Source organism: Arachis hypogaea, chromosome 6 (assembly GCF_003086295.3).
Source record: "Arachis hypogaea cultivar Tifrunner chromosome 6, arahy.Tifrunner.gnm2.J5K5, whole genome shotgun sequence".
Lineage (NCBI taxonomy): Eukaryota > Viridiplantae > Streptophyta > Magnoliopsida > Fabales > Fabaceae > Arachis > Arachis hypogaea.
In genome coordinates, this window is record NC_092041.1 from 83,007,255 (window position 1) to 83,027,825 (window position 20,571).

A 20,571-nucleotide genomic window follows, 5' to 3' on the forward strand; every position below is an offset into this window, starting at 1 on the left:
TGTTAGCTTTCCAACTCAACTAGAACCGCATCATTTGGACCTCTGTAGCTCAAGTTATGGTCGTTTAAGTGCGAAAAGGTCGGCTTGACAGCTTTCCGGTTCTTTCATTTCTTCATGAGTTCTCCAACTTTTCATGCTTTCTTTCTTCATTCCCTTGATCCAATCTTTGCCTCCTAAACCTTAAATCACTTAACAAACATATCAAGGCATCTAATGGAATCAAGGTCAGTTAAATTTATTTATTTTAAGACCTAAAAAGCATGTTTTCACTCTTAAGCACAATTACGGGAGAAGTTATAAAACCATGCTATTTCATTGAATAAATGTGGGTAAAAGGTTATAAAATTCCCTAAATCAAGCACAAGATAAACCCTACTATGCGCGTGGGTGGCTTATTTTGAGAGTGACGCGTATGCGTCATGTGTGCGTGCGCGCAAGTGGTGTTTGTGCCAGAGGCACAACGTTGGCGCGGCGCAGGCACAACTCTCTGGAAAATGTATGGAAGGTGAAACTTCTCAGTCCACGTGTACGCACGCATGGCGCGCGCGCGTGGATGGTCCAATACGCTTGATGCACGCGTACGCGTGTATTGCGCGTACGCGTGGATCGTGCTCTGTTTTTCAAAATTTTTTTTCTATGTTTTTACACCAATCCAAGCGTTCTAATCCTCCAAACAGCTACCAAAACACCCTAAAACCTTATTTAACATGATAAAATACTAATTAAACTCTACAAACTAATCAAAACATGAAATTAAACTACTTTTACCAATATGTACAAAAGAGAAAATGAAAGGATTTTACCATGGTGGGGTGTCTCCCACCTAGGACCTTATTTATTGTCCTTAAGTTGGACATGTTGAGAAGCTTATTTGTCATGGTGGTTTGTGCTTGTACTCATCCTTGAATCTCCAAGGATCTTTGCTTCTCAATTGGTTGACAGAATTTCCAACCTTCTTCATCAAGCTTGGGCAAAGTTCAACCCAAGATATGAGTTCCCATAGTTGATTGCCACATAGTGAACCAGGGTCCCATATCTTGTCTTCACACCCATCCATAAGTTGAGTCTCATGATTTCTCCGTACGGGTGGTGGGCATGATTGTAGTTGGCATATAGAATTCTCTTTATTCCACCAATGCTTCCTTCTAGACCCATACAAGGTGATTTTTGTTCCAACCTCATTCCTATACCTTAAAGTCTTGGCCTTTATGATTTTTATACCGAATTTCCAACCACTACACAACTCATTCTTACTTTTAATTCCACAAAGAGGTCTATGTTGCCCATCATTTTCAATTAAACCATATTAAAGTGAAAAATTAAAGCTTAGAGATAGAGATTTTGCCCACTTGAATTTTGTGTTGGATGGTGACTTGGGAAGTGAGACCTCCCCACACTTAGACAATTCAAGGTCTACTTCCTTGTGCTCTTCTTTGTGTATTTCCACCTCTTTGCGAGCTTCCTCAATTTCAACCTTTTTCCTTTTATCACATGGCTTGGTGTTGCCTTCAAGAACTTTGATTTCTTGCCTAATGGGAGGTGATTCAATTTTGGATAGGAATTCATTGATGAATAAATTCATTTCTTGATCAACCTCTTCATATTCTTCAATTTCGATATACACCATGCCATTTTCTTCTTTCTTGGGGGTTATGCACACTCTTCTATGGTTTCAACTTCATGTCTACTAGGAAGAGATTCAATTGTAGATAAAAATTCCTCCATGATTGAATCTATTTCTTGATTAACCTTCTCGTATTCTTCGATCTTGATATGCTCTGGAGGTTGTTGAGATTCACATGGTAGTTTCGCATCTCTTAAATTTTGGACCACTTCCTCCTTTGTTTCAATAACCGTAGGCTTCTCCAATTGCTCCATTAATACTACCGATTCTTCCTTTTTCACCGGATTATCCGATATCTCCTCGATGCTTTGCTCTTCCTTAGGCTTTCCACATGAGGTCATGAAAGTGGCTTGAGTATTCAAACATTGGTGGGCCAAAGTATGCACCACCTTGGTCAAATTGGTCACAAACTCAAGTGTATCCCGCTTCATGGCTTCTTGTCATTGGAGTAACAAAGTGAGAGGATCGTCTATTGGGGCTTGGGGTGAGTATGAAGGTTCATTATTTTGGAGAGAGGTTTCATGGTAAGGAGGTGGTTCCTCTTGGTAAATTTGTGGAGGTGGTGTGCATTGAGGTGGTTCTTGGTAGTAATCTTGATAGGGTTGTGGTGGTTCTAAAGGTTCTTGCTCATAATGATCATGAGGATATGGTACGGGTGATTAGTGATATGGTGGATATGGATCATAGGAGGGTGCTTGGTGTGGAGGGGCTTGTGAGTATGGTTGAGGTTCATGTTGAGGATAAGGTTCATAGGCATATGGTGGTGTTTGATTATCATAAAAGGAGTTACCATAGCTATTGAATTGACATGCATTAGGATGAGAGTTATACCTATAAGTGTCCGGAGGTTGTTGCAAATAGGAGTGATCAATTCCTTGAGGCTCCTCCCATCTTGGAGTGTTCCATCCACAATGAGCGTCATCACTGAAGTTCACATTTCCTACAACACAATTAGAACCAAACTCATAGCCAAAGTGAGAATTCATAGTGGAAAAACAAAATAAAACTAACAAAAACTAGAAAACAAGTAAAAGACAATCCTATCCACACTATTCACATATGTACAATAACCAATAACATAACACCATTGCAACTCCCCAGCAACGGCGCCATTTTGACGATTGAATTTTTGATGGTATAGAATTTCACAAATGAATTCTCGTTGCAAGTATAGTTTCTAAACCAATCAATAATCCTTTCATACAAAAAGTTGTTTGTCACTAAAACAAACCCCTAAAATTTATAAACCGAAGTATTGAACCTCGGGTCGTTCTCCCTAGGAATTGTAATGAAGTGTCTTGTTATTGGTTGTGAGTTATTTTGGGGTTTTTGAGATTTTAGACAAGAAATATAAATGGCAAAGAAAATAAACTAACAACTAACAAAGCTCTTGGAAAGATATGAGAACTAGACATCCTATCCTAGTTATCCTCCTCAATTGTGATAACAAATTGTCCATTACTCCCACTTAGTTAACCTCTAACCATGGAGGAAAGTCAAATGGATGAATCAATTTGATTCCTCAAGTCCTAATCAACTTCTAAAGGAAAGACTAGCTTTAGAGGAATTCAAATCAATTATCAACTTCTAATTATCAATCAACAAAGGAATTAGATAACTCAAGAGTGACTAATTACTCAACCAAGGCCAAGAGGAGCAAAACCTACACTAAAACCCAACCAAGCATTTCATCAAACACTTGGAAGGCACAAAAGAAAAGCATAGTAAATTGACAACAAGAATGAAATCTAACAACAATTATTGAAAGGAATTAACAACAACAATTAAAAGAAACACATTTATTATGAATTACCTTGAATTGAATTGAAAGAGGAGAGAAGGAACAAGAGTAGATCTACAACAAAATATAGAAACAACATAAAGGAAATTACAACAAAAGAATAGAGGAAGATGAATGTAACAACAAGGAATTGAAAGGTAGAAGTAGAAGAAAGAATGAATGAAAATCTAGATCTAACAGCTAAACCTAATCCTAATTCTACAGAGAAGTGAGAGCTTCTCTCTCTAGAAACTAACTCTAACTACTAAACTAAACTAAACTAAACTAATGGTAACTATCACATGTGTTTCCCTCTTCACTCCTTGGGTTAAATAGCATCAGAAATGAGTTGGATTGGGCCCACAAGGCTTTAGAATTCGCTGGCCATATTTTGCTTTAAGTGAACCAGGTGGCAGCAACGGCGCGTGCGCGTACTATGCGTGTACGCGTCACCAAATGTTAGCTTTCCAACCCAACTGGAACCGCATCATTTGGACCTCTGTAGCTCAAGTTATGGTCGTTTAAGTGCGAAGAGGTCGGCTTGACAACTTTCCGGTTCTTTCATTTCTTCATGAGTTCTCCAACTTTTCATGCTTTCTTTCTTCATTCCCTTGATCCAATCTTTGCCTCCTAAACCTTAAATCACTTAACAAACATATCAAGGCATCTAATGGAATCAAGGTGAATTAAATTTATTTATTTTATGACCTAAAAAGCATGTTTTCACTCTTAAGCACAATTAAGGGAGAAGTTATAAAACCATGCTATTTCATTGAATAAATGTGGGTAAAAGGTTATAAAATTCCCTAAATCAAACACAAGATAAACCCTACAAATGGGGTTTATCATGTAACCATACAATTAAGCTCAAAACTCTCAGGCTGTGTGTTCTCAAGCTCATAAATCATATATCAGTCATGCATGTCATGCAAGTATAAATTAAGAGTTTCCATTATTCTCAATGTAAAATTTATTTGGGTGGCTTTAAAGTTTTAGTGTTTCTCCTTGATGAAATGTTGTTAACTAACTAACATGTAATGCTATATATACAAGGGGTGTGGATTATTTTGATTATGTTAAAATCTCTAGCTTACTTCCTTTTTATTTTCAATCAAATCAATTATCATATGCTAAAAAGGGTAAACTATACTAATTAATCCACTTAATATATAACTAGTAAACTAAGATGCAAATTAAGCTAAAATATCCAAGATATATATACAGCTCAAAGTGCAGAATGCAAAAGTACAACATAAAGCAAAAGAGAGAAATGTGCAAAAATACAGAAAATGGAAAAAATAAGAAGAGAGTCTGTAGTGGTTCACCAAAAGATATGCCAGAGATGGCAACCTCCCCACACTTAAATAATAGCATCGTCCTCGATGCTCAGTCAAACTGGGTGTGAAGAAGTGACATCTCCAAAAGGATGGGCTGCTGGTGTCTCGATGGTAGGCTGAGGGTCTACAGTCTCAGTGAGGGTAGGAGGAGCGGTCTGCTGAAGCGGGGGCTCTTTCTGTAGAGGAACCTCCAGATCTACAGTCTGTAGCTGGTGGTGCTCTCCATGGTGTGGAATAGTATGCTCGGGACCTCCCTGCTCAGCCTGGGTAGGTGCCTCCTCCTCATGATCGCTCACCTCCTCCTCAGATGTGTTGGAGGGTGTGTCGGGCTTGGAGGGGATGTCGCCACCAGATCTGATCATCAGCTTGAGGTGCTCATAGCGTCGCTTGTGACGACGCTCAGACCTCTCAAAACGTCGCCTGTTGCGACGTTCAGACCTCTCAAACTGCTACTGGTGATGGCGCTCCATCTGATCTAGGCAGTCAAAGAGTCGGTGCACCAGACGGTAGACGGGCTCAGGAGCAGGTGGGGGTGCAGTGCGTGGTGCTGGGCCAGTGGAGGCAGAAGGAGCAGCTGAAGAAGTGGCTGCCTCAGGGGTGTCAGTGAAAAATATAGGTCGGTAGCCGAAAGCCAGAAACTTTCGACTGTGAGGAATGATCTTCCGGCAGTCCGCAGCGGGTGGCCTCTGATCAGCAACCTCCCAAGGTACCTCAGCTCGGCGACCCAACTGAGTAATCAGGTAAGGAAAGGAGAGGATGTTTCTAACATGGACCCTGGTCATGTAATGCTGGATGAAGCGGGGTAGATATAGGTTCTTACCCGTCATCACACACCAGATGAGGGTAATCATAGCAGTTGGCACCTCCGTCTCATGAGTACTCAGCATCACATAGTTACTCAGAATCTGTTGCCATAGTCGAGCCTCATCATTAAGATAAATAAGCCGGATTCCCTTGGGTACCAATGTGCTTGTTCCCATGACCCAGGGAACAGTAGGATCAAGAGTGATGTCCTTCTTTACTGCATCCTAATCAAACCTCATGAATCTCATATCCTCTTCAGCTTTCTGGTAACCATCTGGCTGATCTGATTTAGGTGGAAGCTGGAGGATGTCTTCAATTGCTTCCTCAGTAACTAGAACTTGCTTGCCATGGTGCTATACTACATCCAGGGACGATAGAAACTAATTACAGTAGAATTCTCTGACCTAGGATGAGTTGACCTCAGTCAAATTTCTCTCCAGGAAGAACCAGCCTCTCTGTTTGATTTGATCTGAAGTGTACTGCTTGAGTTCTTATGGAATTTTGAGTGTTCTTTCCAGGTGTAGGTTCCTGGTGGTGGCAAAAGTCAGGTACTTCAGCTCACAGTATTTATTTGCAGACTTAATCGGGTTAGCTGCAGGTACCAACTGATCAGCCTTTTCCTGCGGGATAAAGTTCTTCTCCCGCCAGGAATCATCATGTAAGATGACAAGGATGGAACCAGAGGATTCGCCTCTTTTCCTTTTGCCAGTAGTTACTTTGCCCTTTCCCCTGCTTTGAAAATTAGACATCCTGAAAAATAGAATTTTCAAGATATAATTGAGGAATAAAAGCAGGAAAACAAGTAGGCAAATAACAAAATAAGCACGAAATGGCAAAGGAGCAGTAGAAAAATGAAATGAGTTAAGTAAATGTATATTTTGGATTGTTTTGGAGTTGAAAAGCTGAGATGAGAAAGCACAGTCCAAAATATAGTAGAAGTGGAAAGCTTGTTAATTAGGAAAAACAATAATCATGCCATGAGTGAAATAAATTGAAAGAAGTAGCGAATAGGCAAGGGGGAAGTTAGAAAGTTAAAAGTTGGTAAATTTGAACAAAAAAAAGAAGTCAGAAAGCGAAAATCAGTGAGTTAGTAGAAAGGAAGTCAGAGTAAGTGGCATGATGATTGGTTTCTAAGTAACAAGAATATCACAATTTTAAACAACAGTTAACTCATATTCAATCAGGGGAATCAAGTTGTTGATGATGCATATAGATATAGAAATAGCAAAAAGTAAAATCAAAGCATCAATAATCCAATTTATTAACCAGGAAAAGTAATAAGAATGCTGGCCCGTGCATTCAAGAATCGGGTTGGTATTCGTGGAGTAGTGCAAAATTGAGAATTGCCAAAACCAATACTTGAATGTAAAAAGGAAACAATTTGCAGAAAATTGGGCAGCATTCCGACTAAAATCGGATGTTCCCGGAAAACAAACAGCAAGAAAGACAGTTCATATGAGATTTAACAATTGCTGCAAATAGTCACAAACAATAGGAAGAGTGAAGAACAGTCTAATAGCAGCATGAAACATTAAGGAACATCATATGAACAGTATTAACATCACAGCCAGATTAAAATTGCAGAACAAATAAAACAAGTAACAAGTACGGTGCAATTATCAGGCCTAAATCCACTAACCACATCCTAGCTACATAACCACCTAGAATCTACTACAAACATGCATCTCTAACTATCCTAAATTGAACAAATTCTGAAAAATTTGCAACTAACTAGGAATGAAAAGAAATCAGTGTACGGCGGAACCTGGTATGCGAAGGACAAGGGATAGGACAGAGGGAAGGCAGTGGGGACGTGGTGGCATCGGGGGAAGCACGGCGGCGCGGCGGTGGTACTGGGCTGCACGGCGGTGGGGTTCCGGTCGTGGTGGGGGGCTGTGGCGGAGGAAGGCAAGAGTGTTGGGGTTTGATGAGAGGGGGTGAGGTTCGGGGTGGTGGCCGGTAGATGAGGCAGCGACGGTGCAAGGCTAGCCGCGGTGAGGTATGGTGGTCTGGCAGTAGCGGAGGGGAGGGGAAAGAAGGGAAGAGAGAAGAGAGAAAGCGGGTTTTGTGGCGGGTTTGGGTGGTCGAGGGTGTACTGGCGGCGGCGCAGTGCTCGGGGTGGCTGGGGGTGGTTGAGAGGGGGGAGAGGTGCAGAGGTTAGGGAGAGGGGGGTTGTTGTTTGGGGACGCGACGGGTTAGGGTTCGCATGATCTGGGGTTAGTGATCGCAAATCCACGTGAACGTGTGGAGGATGCGATCGCGTGAGTAGGGTGAGAAAGAGTTGACGCGTATGTGTGGGCAACGCAATCGCGTGGGTTGGGGGAGAGATGCATGATGCGGACGCGTGAAGCACGCGAACGCGTCGATGGTAGTTGTGCTAGACGCATGCTTCCAGCGTTGTTTCAGCGCAACTCTTTGTTTGGTTTAGGGGGCCAAAACATCCACGCGACGCGATCGCGTCGCTCACGCTTTCGCGTGGGATGGATGTTATGCAAGTGACGCGTTCGCGTAAGGGACGCGCACGCGTGGGTTGTTTTTTGCTAAACACACATTAGCCGCACGATTCCAGCCCAGCTTTCTGGGTGTTGGATCTTTACGCCGATATCCAGATCACGCGTTCACGTGAGTGACGCGGACGCGTGGGAGGCATTGTCCACAACTGACACGATCGCGTGGGGCATGCAGTCACGTGGAACAATTTGTGTCAAAGGCATGCCTCCAGCCTTGCTTTAGCATGACTCTCTGTTCACTTTCCTTTTTCTCCTAATGCACATGTGATGCGGACGCGTCAGCGATGCTGTCGCGTCGCGTGCTCATTTTCTCTCTCTTTTTTTTCTGTGCACTATGCAGAATACAAAATGCAATGAATGTCATACAGAAATTCAGGTTCAAAAAAATTCAAAAATAGAGTAGAATGGAGAAGGAACGATCATACCATGGTGGGTTGTCTCCCACCTTGCACTTTTAGTTAAAGTCCTTAAGTTTGACATTTGATGAGCTTCCTGCTATGGTGGCTTGTGCTTGAATTCGTCTAGAAATCTCCACCAGTGTTTAGAATGCCAGCATCCTCCATGGTCCCAAACAAGGTACTTAAAACCGTTGAGCAGTTTCAAAAAGGTTTCCAGGCTCCCGGAGTGTTGAATGTCAGAATAGATTTCAGGATCCCAAACTCTACTTTTACACCCGTTTTTGTCTAGATCTGCATTTTTCCAGTCGGGTGGTGAGTAATCTGAATTCTCTCTGCAGTGACCAAATAGCTTCCGAGATCCTTTCAATTGAGCTTGACACCAATTCTTGCACCTCAACTTAAAGTGTGAAACCTCATTGAATCTTGCATACCAGCGCTGAGTGCGAGTTATTTCCCTTTTGCTCTTAAAGTCGCAGAGAGCTCTAAGCTGGCCATCTTTCTCAAGCAAACCATATTCAATTGGAAAATTAAAGATAAAGGTCAAGGATTTTACCCACTCGAAGTTTGTGTTGGGTGGTAATGGCCTTGGGGTTAGTGTTTTCAGTGGTTCTGCAAGCTCTACTCTCTTGTGGTCTTCTGTGAATTCCTCCACTTCTTTGCAAACTTCTTCCATTTCAATCATGTCTTGATCAAAGTCCTTGATATCTTCCTCATCACTAGAGTTATAATTGGGAGGTTGAGAAAAGTCGACCTCTGCGTCATCTTCGTATTCACTTAGGGAAGATTCTTCTATCTCACAGAATTTACTTGCGGATGCAAGTTCATTACTAGGAGAACTTGACTTGTGATCATCATCATCAAGGAAACATGCGTCTTGGGTTATTCCGTCCAATTCCTCATAAGATGCCTGCTTTGGGGATTGTGCACTATCCTCCTTAGCATCAATTGTGACGTCTTCGACGGAATTTTCCACAACTCTGGATTCTGGTGGAGGTTCAACATCTACTAAATCTTTAACAAACTCTTCTTCCTCTACAATGACAGCATCTTCTACTTGTTCCACTACGAAGTTATGCTCTATGCTGTCCACTGGAGTTTCTAGTGTCTTCTTCGTGATGCGTTCTTCATTAGATTCTCCACATGAAGCCATGAAGAAGATGAAAATATTCCTAAGTTCTAAAAATCCTAATCCTAGATCCTTAGAGAGAGGAGAGAGCCTCTCTCTCTAAAAACTACATCTAAATTGTGAAAAATATCAGTTATCATCCTCCTCTATGAGTGGATGGATTCACCCATTTATAATCCTTCAAAGCTCAGAAATTGCTGAGGACGACTTCTGCAAATCCTGCAGATTGCGCACGTCACGCATCCGCATGGGTCACGCAGTCGCGTCATCTGGAGTTTTGCTCTTCCACGCAGTCGCGTCAGTCATGCGTCCGCATGGGTTGTGTTTCGCAATTCACGCGTTCGCGTCGTCGATGCGCTCGTGTCAATTCTCTTTTGCGCGAACCACGCGTTCGCGTCGTCCATGCGGACGCGTCACTGCCGGTTTCTCCAAAACTCCAATTTTGTGCTTTCTTTCCATTTTTGTATGTTTCCTTTTCATCCTTTAAGTCATTCCTGCCCTATAAAAGCTGAAGGTACTCAACACACAAATCACGACATCGAATGGTAATAAAGGATAATTAAATTTGATTAATTTAAAGCATAAGAAACATATTTTCTCATATGTCATATCATAAGGAAGGAATTGAAAAATCATGCAAATTCATATGAATAAGTAGGTGAAGGGTTGAATAAATCACTTATATTGAGCACAATATATGTCGTAAAATATGGGTTTATCAAGCACGCATGATTGGATGAAGAGAATAGGAAAGGAGTGGTTCAGAAGCAACAAAACATCTCCAAATGCTTATCTAGAATTCCCACTAATGGATTACATAAGTACCTTTATTTTAATTTACGTTTTATTTATCTTTTAATTACCAAAAATCATAACCATTTGAAATCGCCTGACTAAGATTTACAGGATGACCATAGCTTGCTTCAAGCCAATAATCTTTGTGGGATCGACCCTTACTCGCGTATGGTTTTATTTTAAGTTTTGTGTCAACTGCAATTTTTTTTAATTAAATTTTCTTAAAATTTTCGAAAATTCATGCATTATGTTCTTCATGATCTTTAAGTTGTTCTTGATGATTTTCCTTGTTTGATCTTCAATTTTTCTTGTTTTGTGTCTTTTCTTGTTTTTCTTGTGCATTCTCGAATTGTTAGTGTCCCTAGTACAAAAGTTCTTAAGTTTGGTGTCTTGCATGTCCTTCTTTTCTTAAAGATTTTCAAAAATATATTCTTGATATTCATCATAATCTACAAATTGTTCTTGGTGTTCATCTTGACATTCAAAGTGTTCTTGCATGCATTATTTGTTTTGATATTAAATTTTTATGTTTTGATTCATTTTGTTGTTTTTCTCTCACCTCATTAAAAATTCAAAAATAAAAAATATCTTTTCCTTTTTCTTCTCACAATTCTCAAAATTTTGAGTTGACTTGGTCAAAAATTTTTAAAATTTAGTTGTTTCTTGTTAGTCAAGTCAAAATTTCAAAAAGAAAAAAATTATCTTTTCAATAAATAATACAGAGAAATGAAGGATCATAACATAAAGCAGAAGAATCACACAGAAAAAGAGCTCACTGGCGTTAAAATGCCAATAAAGAGGCACTTTGGGCGTTAAACGCCAGAATGGCTATCATTCTGGGCTTTTAACGCCAGTAAAGGTATCATTCTGGGCGTTTAGAAAAACGCCCAGTAAAGAAGGATTCCTGGCGTTTAATGCCAGCTAGGGTATCTGGCTGGGCGTTAAACGCCCAAAGAGGTAGCCAAGTGGGCATTAAACGCTAGAATGGATAGCATTCTGGGCGTTTAATGCCAGGATGACACAAGGGAGGTAATTTGGTTTCCAATTCAAATTTTTTCAATTTTTCATGTTTTAATTCATAACTTTTTGCATCAAACATATTTTAAACATTCATCTTTCAATTTTTTTATGTTTTTGAAAATTTTCAAACTAATTTTTCAAAAATCTTTTTCTTAAACTTATCTCATATTTTCGAAAATCCTTGCTAACAAATTAATGTTTTGATTCAAAAATTTCAAGTTTGTTACTTTTTTGTTAAGAAAGGTTCAATCTTTAAATTCTAGAATCATATCTTTTAGTTTCTTGTTAGTCAAGTCATCAACTCTAATTTTAAAAATAAAATCTTTTTAACTCTTTTTTTCGAAATAAATTTTAATAATATCTTTTTAAAATTTTAATTTCAAAATCTTTTTCTAACTTCTTATCTTTTCAAAATTATTTTCAAATCTTTTTCAACTAATTACTATTTCTTATCTTTTTCAAAACCACCTAACCACTTTTCCACTTCCAATTTTTGAAAATCACTAACAACTTTTTCAAAAATCTTTTTAATTAACTAATTGTTTTAGTTTTAATTTTTGAATACTCTCTCTCATCTCTTTCTATTTATTTGCTAACACTTCTCTTCTACTTATAATTCGAACCCTTTCTCTCCCTCTATATTTGAATTCTTCTTATTTTCTCTCTAGCTCATTCCTCTATTCTTCTTTTCTTCTGACACCTCAAGGAATCTCTATACTGTGACATAGAGGATTCCACTACTCCCTTATACTTTTCTTTTTCATATGAGTAGGAACAAGGATAAGGACATTCTTGTTGAAGCCAATCCTGAACCTGAAAGGACTCTGAAGAGGAAGCTAAGAGAAGCTAAAGCACAAAACTTCGGAGAGGACCTTACAAAAAATCTAAAAAAAGAAACAGACATGGCAGTCAAACCCAACAATAATGCTAGAGATGCAAGGAAGATGCTTGGTGACTATACTGCACCAACTTCCAACTTCTATGGAAGAAGCATCTCAATTCCTGCCATTGGAGCAAACAACTTTGAGCTTAAGCCTCAATTAGTTTCTCTAATGCAGTAAAATTGCAAGTTTCATGGACTTCCATCAGAAGATCCTCATCAGTTCTTTACTGAATTCTTGCAAATCTGTGATACTGTTAAGATCAACAGGGTTGATCCCGAGGTCTACAGACTTATCCTTTTCCCTTTTGCTGTAAGAGACAGAGCTAGGATATGGTTGAACTCACAACCTAGAAAAAGCCTGAACTCTTGGGACAAGTTCGTCAATGCTTTCTTGACCAAATTCTTTCCACCTTAGAAGATGAGCAAGCTTAGAGTGGAAGTCTAAACCTTCAAATTGAAGGAAGGTGAATCCCTTTATGAAGCTTGGGAAAGATATAAGCAATTAACCAAAAAGTGACCTTCTGACATGCTTCCAGAATGGAGCATCATATGTATATTCTATGATGGTCTATCTGAATTATCCAAGATGTCATTGGACCATTCTGCTGGTGGATCTCTTCATCTGAAAACACCTGTAGAAGCCCAAGAACTCATTGAGATGGTTGCAAATAACCACTTCATGTACATTTCTGAAAGAAATCCTGTGAATAATGGGATGACTCAAAAGAAAGGAGTTCTTGATATTGATACCCTGAATGCCATATTGGCTCAGAACAAAATATTGACTCAGCAAGTCAATATGATTTCTCAGAATCTGACTGGATTGCAAGTTGCATCTGGCAGTACTAAAGAAGCCTCCTCTGAAGGAGAAATTTTATGACCCTGAGAATCCTACAATGGAAGAGGTGAATTACATGGGAGAACTCTATAGAAACACCTATAATCCTTCTTGGAGGAATCATCCAAATTTCTCATGGAAGGATTAACAGAAGCCTCAACAAGGCTTCAATAACAATAATGGTGGGAGAAATAGATTTGGCAATAGCAAGCCTTTTCCATCATTTTCTCAGTAACAGACAGAGAATTCTGAGCAGAGCCCCTCTAGCTTAGCAAAAATAGTCTCTGATCTATCTAAGGTCACTCTCAACTTCGTGACTGAGACAAGGTCTTCCATCAGAAATTTGGAGGCACAAGTGGGTCAGCTGAGTAAAAGAGTTACTGAAACTCCTCCTAGTACTCTCCCAAGCAATACAGAAGAGAATCCAAAGAGAGAGTATAAGGACATCAAGATAACCAAAATGGCCGAACCTACAAAGGAGGAAAAGGCAGTGATCTCTAGTGAGGAAGACCTCATTGGACATCCACTGACCATTGAGAAGTTCCGTAATGGGGAACCAAAGGAGTCTGAGGTTCATACAGAGACCATAGAGACTCCATTGAACTTACTATTACCATTCATGAGCTCTGATGCGTATTCTTCCTCTGAAGAGGATGAAGATATTATTGAAGAGCAAGTTGCTTGGTATCTAGGAGCAATCATAAAGCTGAATACCAAGTTATTTGGTAATGAGACTTGGGAGGATGAACCTCCATTGCTTATCAAGGAACTGAATGCCTTGGTTCAGCTGAAAATACCTCAGAAGAAACCGGATCCTGGAGGTTCTTAATACCTTGTAGTATAGGCACCATGACCTTTGAGAAGGCTCTGTGTGACTTGGGGTCAGGTATAAACCTCATGCCACTCTCTGTAATGGAGAAACTAGGAATCTTTGAGGTAGAAGCTGCAAGAATCTCACTAGAGATGGCAGACAAATCAATGAAAAAGGCTTATGGACTTGTAGAGGATATCTTTGTAAAGGTTGAAGGCCTATACATCCCTGCTGACTTCATAATCCTAGACACTGAGAAGGAGGAGGATGAATCCATTATCGTTGGAAGACTCTTCCTAGCCACAGTAAGGGCTGTGATTGATGTGGACAGAGGAGAGTTAGTCTTACAATTGAATGAGGACTACCTTGTGTTTAAGGCTCAAAGATCTTCTTCTGTAAACATGGAGAAGAAACATGAAAAGCTTCATCCTATTCTCTCCATACAGAGTCAAGCAGAGCCCCCACATTCAAACTATAAGTTTGGTGTTGGGAGGCCACAATCATACTCTAAGCACCCGTGAAGCTCTGTAAGAGCTTCCTGTCAAGCTATTGACATTAAAGAAGCATTTATTGGGAGGCAACCCAATCTTATTTATCTATATTAATTACTTTCTCATTTTATTTTCTAGTGTTAGTCTATGTTTTCTTTAGGTTGATGATCATGTAGAGTCACAAAAATAGCTGCAGAATTAAAGCGGAATCAAAAATAGCATAAAAAATAGCAGACCCTGGAGGACGAGCTTATTGGCATTTAAATGCCAGTAAGGATAGCAAAATGGGCATTTAACGCCCAAAATGGCAGCATTCTGGGCGTTAAACGCCAGAATTGGTAGCCAGACTGGCGTTTAACACCAGAAAAGGGTGTCTGGTGTCTGGCTGGCGTTAAACGCCGGTAAGGGTAGTAGAATGGGCGTTTAACACCCAGTCTGGCAGCATTCTGGGCGTTAAATGCTAGAATTGGCAGCCAGACTGGCGTTTAACGCCAGAAAGGAGCATCAGCCTGACGTTTAACGCCAGAAATGGCATACAAAGGGCGTTTAAACGCCAGAAAGGTGCAGGGATGAGAAATCCTTGACACCTCAGGATCTGTGGACCCCACAGGATCCCTACCTATCCCAACCCACTCTTCCCCGAAAACCGCTCATAAAGCCCCACTTACCTCACCATTCAAATTCAAACCATTTCCTCCCCCCAAACCCACCCATTCTCACACGGATTCCCTTTCCCCTTACCCTATAAATACCCCTCCTCCCCACTCTCAATTTCACACATCAAAAATACTTTTCCCCCCTTAGCCGAACCACTAATACAATTCCATCTTCTCCATTTCTTCTTCTTCTACTGCCTTCTTTCTTCTTTTGCTTGAGGACGAGCAAACCTTTTAAGTTTGGTGTGGGAAAAAGCTCTGCTTTTATTTATCTATAACCATTAATGGCACCTAAGGCCAGAGAAACCTCTAGAAAGAGGAAAGGGAAGGCAGTTGCTTCCACCTCCGAGTCATGGAAGATGGAAAGATTTATCTCAAAGGTCCATCAAGACCACTTCTATGAAGTTGTGGCCAAAAAAAAGGTGATCCCCGAGGTCCCCTTCATGCTAAAAAAGAGTGAACATCTGGAGATCCGATGTGAAGTGCAAAGAAGAGGTTGGGAAGTTCTCACCAACCCCATCCAACAAGTCGGAATCTTAATGGTTCAAGAGTTCTATGCTAATGCATGGATCACTAAAAACCATGATCAAAGTATGAACCCAAACCCAAAGAATTGGCTCACAATGGTTAGGATTGAGAGATCCTATTCCGACATAAGTGGGAATCGACAGATGATTAGCCGTGCGGAAACCGTACCTGGACCATTTTCACTGAGAGGACAGATGGTAGCCATTGACAACGGTGATCCACCAACATACAGCTTGCCATGGAAGGGAGCACGCATGATTGGATGAAGACAATAGGAAAGCAGAGGTTCAGAAGCAATAAAACATCTCCAAACGCTTATCTAAAATTCCCACCAATGGATTACATAAGTACCTTTATTTTAATTTACATTTTATTTATCTTTTAATTATCAAAACTCATAACCATTTGAAGCCGCCTAACTAAGATTTATAGGATGACCATAGCTTGCTTCATGCCGACAATCTCTGTGGGATCGACCCATACTCGCGTAAGGTTTTATTACTTGGACGACCCAGTGCACTTGCTGGTTAGTTGTGCGGAGTTGCAAAAGTGTGATTGCAATTTTGTGCACCAAGTTTTTGGCGCCGTTGTAGGGGATTGTTCAAGTTTGGACAGCTGACGATTCATCTTGTTGCTTAGATTGGGTAATTTTATTTAATGTTTAAGCTTTTTATTTTCATTTTTGAAAAATACAAAAAATATTAATAAAATCATAAAAATCAAATTTTTTTTTGTGTTTCTTGTTTGAGTCTTGTGTCAAATTTTAAATTTGGTGTCAACTGCAATTTTTTTTAATTAAATTTTCTTAAAATTTTTGAAAATTCATGCATTATGTTCTTCATGATCTTCAAGTTGTTCTTGTTGATTTTCCTTGTTTGATCTTCAATTTTTCTTGTTTTGTGTGTTTTCTTGTTTTTCTTGTGCATTCTCGAATTGTTAGTGTCCCTAGTACAAAAGTTCTTAAGTTTGGTGTCTTGCATGTCCTTCTTTTCTTAAAGATTTTCAAAAATATATTGTTGATGTTCATCATGATCTTCAAAGTGTTCTTGGTGTTCATGTTGACATTCAAAGTGTTCTTGCATGCAGTATTTGTTTTGATCTTAAATTTTTATGTTTTGATTCATTTTGTTATTTTTCTCTCTCCTCATTAAAAATTCAAAAATAAAAAATATCTTTTCCTTTTTCTTCTCATAATTCTTGAAATTTTGAGTTGACTTGGTCAAAAATTTTTAAAATTTAGTTGTTTCTTATTAGTCAAGTCAAAATTTCAAAAAAAAAATATTTTCAGTAAATAATACAGAGAAATGAAGGATCAGAACATAAAGCAGAAGAATCATAGAGAAAAAGAGCTCACTGGCGTTAAAACACCAATAAAAAGGCACTTTGGGCGTTAAACACCAAAATGGCTATCATTCTGGGTGTTTAGAAAAACTCCCAGTAAAGAAGGATTCCTGGCGTTTAATGCCAGCCAGGGTATCTAGCTGGGCGTTAAACGCCTAAAGAGGCAGCTAAGTGGGCGTTAAACGCCAGAATGGATAGCATTCTGGGCGTTCAACGGCAGGATGACACAAGGGAGGTAATTTCGTTTCCAATTCAAATTTTTTCAATTTTTCATGTTTTAATTCATAACTTTTTGCATCAACCATATTTTAAAGATTTATCTTTCAATTTTTTTAATGTTTTTTAAAATTTTCAAACTAATTTTTCAAAAATCTTTTTCTTAACCTTATCTCATATTTTCGAAAATCCTTGCTAACAAATTAATGTTTTGATTCAAAAATTTCAAGTTTGTTACTTTCTTGTTAAGAAAGGTTCAATCTTTAAATTCTAGAATCATATCTTTTGGCAGCCAAAACCAACAACAATGCTAGAGATGCAAGGAAGATGCTTTTAAGTTTGGGGAGGTCGTCTAACCGATCGGTGTTTTTGGGTGGCAAATTTCTAATCCCAACACTTTTGCATTTCATTTTTAGCTCTTTTAGAATTTTTAGTTGCATTTTGCATATATATAATAAGCTTAGCCAAAATAATGAAACTTTCCAAGGAATTTATCTATAGGGCACCCCAATTGATTGAAATTTTTTTTAGAACTTGCTTGAATGATATATATTGTGGATCTTGTTTTTGAGCTAAGAATACATAAGCATGTGAGTTTTGAGTCTAATTGTGTGGTTACATCATATAACCACTTATTTCTATTCTTGTGTGCATTGTTCTCTTTCTATGGTTGTAATCTTTGATTTGTTTGATTCTATATGTCCATTATTTTGTGTATAACTGCACTTATATGATTGAGGCCATTGTTTCATTAAGCTCACTTACCCAAATAGCCATACCTTTTATATTCCATTGTTAGCCAACTTTGAGCATATGCTAAACCCACTTGTTCTCAATTTTAGCACATTACAAGCCTTAAGTGAAAAATAATAAATGTTCTTTGTTTGGATCTTTGATTAGCTTAAGCTAGTGAGTGTGTTTATCATTTAATTGTGGGAGAAGTTGGGAACATTGGTTGGGATAAAGGTGTGTTTTTATATTTTTGTCAAAATTTTGGGAATTGGGTACATACTCATGTTTTAATCATGTTTAAACCATATGCATTGATACTTTTGTATATACTTTATTGCAAAAAGAAAAAAAATAATACAAAATAAAGAAAAATAAAAAGAAAAAATAGAAAAAAGAAAAGAAGAATAAAAGTAATAAAAGGGGACAAAATGCCCCAAAGTAAAGTTCAATAAAAATTAATGCATATGGGTTATGATAAAAAAGATAATGCATGAGTGTATGAAAAAGTGAAGAATGGGTAGTTAGGTTAGCATTTGAATTGTATAGGTTGTAGGTTAGGTGAGAAGTCTAAGTTAATCAAAGATTCAAATTTCAAATCCACTTGAACAATTACAATCTCACCTGGACCCTATCCCCATTACAACCTTTGGGAAAGTCCTCATGATATTTGTATGCATGCATGAAATAATTGTTGACTGTTAGATGAAAAAAAAATCTTGGAAAGCATGATTAGAGGAGAATTGAGTGAATCAACCCTATACACTTGAGTGACTAGAGCGGATACACATCCGGTGAGGGTTCGATTGCTCAATTACATGTTTTCACCTATGATCATCATTTCTTGCAAGTTTAAAAAATCTTTTCAAAAACTCAATCCAATTGTGGGTTTGATTTGATTGCTATTGCTTTAGCCCGTATGCTTATATATGGTTTCTTGGAAGTTCATTTATTTTGACCAAGTAGTTGCATTCATTTAGATAGTGGTATGTAGGTAGTTGCATGTTGATAGCTTGCATTGAATAAATGTTGATCCCCTTTATTTCTTTCTTGAGTTTAGCATGAGGACATGCTTGGTTTAAGTGTGGGTAGGTTTGATAAACCCCAATTTTGTGGTTTATCTTGTGCTTAATTTAGGGAATTTTATCAACTTATCTCACATTTATTAAATGAAATAACATGGTTTTGTAACTCTCCCTGAATTTGTACTTAAGTGTAAAAACATGCTTTTTGTGCCCTTAAATTGGTAATTTTAATTCACTTTAATTCCATTCAATGCCTTGATATGTTTGTTGAGTGATTTCAGTTTCATAAGATAAGTTTTGGATGAAAGAAGTGAAGAGAAAAGCATGCAAAGTGGATAATTCATGAAGAAATGAGCATTTGGAGAATTGAGGGTCACACGCACGCGTCACCCACGCGTACGCGTGAGTTGAAGATTTGCAAGCCATGCACACGCGTCACTCACGCGTACGCGTGAGGAGGAAATTGGCCATCGATGCGCATGCGTCGTCCATGCGCACGTGGGACGAGCAGCACGTGACTCACTTAAAGTGAATTCGCTGGGGGCAATTTCTGAGCTTTTCAGGCCCAAATCCATGTCGTTTCTGAGGCTATTTTATGCAGAATTCAAGCTTGGGCAAAGGGGGAGCAATTAGTTTTAAGTTAGCATCATGTAGGTTAGTTTCTAGAGAGAGAAGCTCCCTTTTCTCTCTAGAATTAGGGTTCTTAGGGTTATTTGCATATTTGATCTAGGGTTTAATTCTTGTTTACATTTTGTTTTCTTTACAATTTCTTGTTCTTATATCTTTGGTCTTCTTAGTTTTCTTGTTAATTTCCCCTTTTAGCCTCTTTTATGTTTATGAGCATCCTTGTTGGATTTGGTTTTCATTTAATGCAATTGATATTTCTTTTATGTTCTTATGGTTAATTGCTTTGTTTATTGTTGATTCCTTGCATTGGGTAGTTGTAGATTTACATTTCTTGCAATTTTACCATGCTTTCCTTTTATGCCTCCCAAGTGTTTGACAAAACACTTGGTTGGATGTTAGAGTAGCTTTTTGAGCATTCTTGGCTTGGAATGAGGAATTAGACAATCTTGAGTCATGAATACCCAACTCATATTGGTTAAATAGATTTGTTAGCTAATATTGTTTCCATTGACGCTAATCTTTTTCTAATTCAATTCGTAAGTTGATTAGGACTTTTGGATTGAGATGAGCTAGTGTTATTTGACTTTCTCTCATGTGAAGATAATATTATACCTTCTTCCATGTTGGAGATGATGAAATAGGATAAATTCTTGTTAATTATTGTTATTAGTGACTAGGTGGTACACAAAATTGCGATACACAACTTCGTGCAGCTGACCAGCAAGTGCACTGGGTCATCTAAGTAATACCTTACGTGAGTAAGGGTTGATCCCACGGAGATTGTTGGCTTGAAGCAAGCTATGGGCATCTTGTAAATCTCAGTCAGGCAGATTCAAATGGTTATGAAGCTTTGATACTTAAAAGATAAATAAACATAAAATAAAGATAGAGATACTTATATAATTCATTGGTGGGAATTTCAGATAAGCGTATGGAGATGCGTTATTCCTTCTGAATATCTGCTTTTCTACTGTCTTCATTCAATCATTCATACTCCTTTCCATGGCAAGCTGTATGTTGGGGATCACTGTT

The 20,571-nt window shown here is 38.7% G+C and overlaps 1 non-coding gene across 1 annotated transcript; it reads right to left on the reverse strand.

Annotated features, from left to right (window-relative positions):
• Positions 1-12,701: 12,701 nt before the first annotated feature.
• LOC112700189 (small nucleolar RNA R71) lies at positions 12,702-12,809 on the reverse strand. The gene has a single exon (XR_003153104.1). It is a non-coding gene; the product is annotated as a small nucleolar RNA R71 (small nucleolar RNA).
• Between the last annotated feature and the right edge of the window lie 7,762 nt (positions 12,810-20,571).